This window comes from Crocodylus porosus, unplaced genomic scaffold (genome assembly GCF_001723895.1).
Source record: "Crocodylus porosus isolate Cpor-Errol unplaced genomic scaffold, CroPor_comp1, whole genome shotgun sequence".
Lineage (NCBI taxonomy): Eukaryota > Metazoa > Chordata > Crocodylia > Crocodylidae > Crocodylus > Crocodylus porosus.
Genome location: NW_017728886.1, coordinates 65521894 through 65523129, shown reverse-complemented (window position 1 = coordinate 65523129; position 1236 = coordinate 65521894). Strand labels below are relative to the sequence as shown.

The 1236-nt window shown below is 50.6% G+C and overlaps 1 protein-coding gene across 1 annotated transcript in view; it reads right to left on the bottom strand.

Annotated features, from left to right (window-relative positions):
* KAT2B (lysine acetyltransferase 2B) overlaps positions 1 to 1236 on the bottom strand; it is a gene marked incomplete at its 5' end in the record, with an annotated part of 84413 nt that overhangs the window by 67736 nt on the left and 15441 nt on the right. The window lies entirely within an intron of this gene.

Sequence of the window (1236 nt, the reverse complement as noted above, 5' to 3'; positions counted from 1 at the left end):
TGCCTGAACTGTGCAGGGGCCCAGTGCTTCCCTGAGCAACTGCGGTGCCCCCTGGGACTGCCCAAGCTAAGTGTCTGAAGGCAGGTGCCACCTGAGGGGGCCCACCACTGCTGCAGACAGAAGCACCAGCTCCCCTCCTCCCGCCACAGCATGGGGACCACTCCGTCCACTGGCAGCTCCCCTCCACACTGCCAGAGAGGCATGGATGTGTGCATGACACAGGGGGTTACTTGGCCCTAAATTGAAATGGTGTTTTTAAAAACTCACCACTTCAATTTAGGGCCCCCGTTTTGTGTACACACACCCTAAAGCTACAACAACTTCTAAATACTTTCACAATTAAAAGGAATAGATTACCCAACAGACAGCATCTACTTCACTGTCTTGTTTATTGGGCTGTTGGCTAGGAAATGCACAACACAAAAGAAACACACCAAAAGCAATGAGGACTCATCCAAAAACTGAACTAGCAAATAGTCTTTGCATCATTCAGTAAACTTGCCCGAACCAGAGGTTTGGGCAAGTCATCACAGGCAATGGCCTCTGAGAACTTCACACTGTTAGGTGGGAGGTGTTACTTAACATAACCAGATCCCAGATCATTCAGGTCCTTGAAGTACCTCCATTCCCACTGAATACTATTGGTGCAGAAAGGCAGTGAATGAATTCAATCTGGAAAGAGGACACACCAACTGCAGATTCTTCCTCAGTCTGAGGAAGGTTATTTATACCCAAAAGCTTGCAAAGAAGAATGTTTCCAACTATTGGAGTTGGTCTAGTAAACGATATCAGATGTAGCAGGCTTACCTTTCAGAGCTTGGGTTGAGTCCCAGGCTTGAGATTCTGCTGTTTTGATTGGTGGAAGCCATCCACCAATCAGGAAACAGCAAGAGAAGTAACATCACGCCCCTTTCCTGAGGGGAGGGGAGGGGGAGAAGAGCTCCTCCAGACCTGACTAAAGACTGCAAACTTTCAGGTTCGGCAGACTTCAGGGGCGGAGCCCTGGAGCGTATAAAAGGCGCTGCGTACCCAGCACAAGGGGCAGATGCATCAGGGACAGAGAAGAGAGAAGAGCAGGGCTTAGAAGAGTTGAGGAGAGCTGCGAAGCAGTAGCCTAGGAAGAGCCCCTGAAGACTTCTATCAGTGGGGAGCGTGACACGGCTCCAGTGGTCAGGCACTCGGTGTGCAGCACAGTGCACAGCATCCAGACCCTTGGAGCTGTGTGAGACGGCTCAG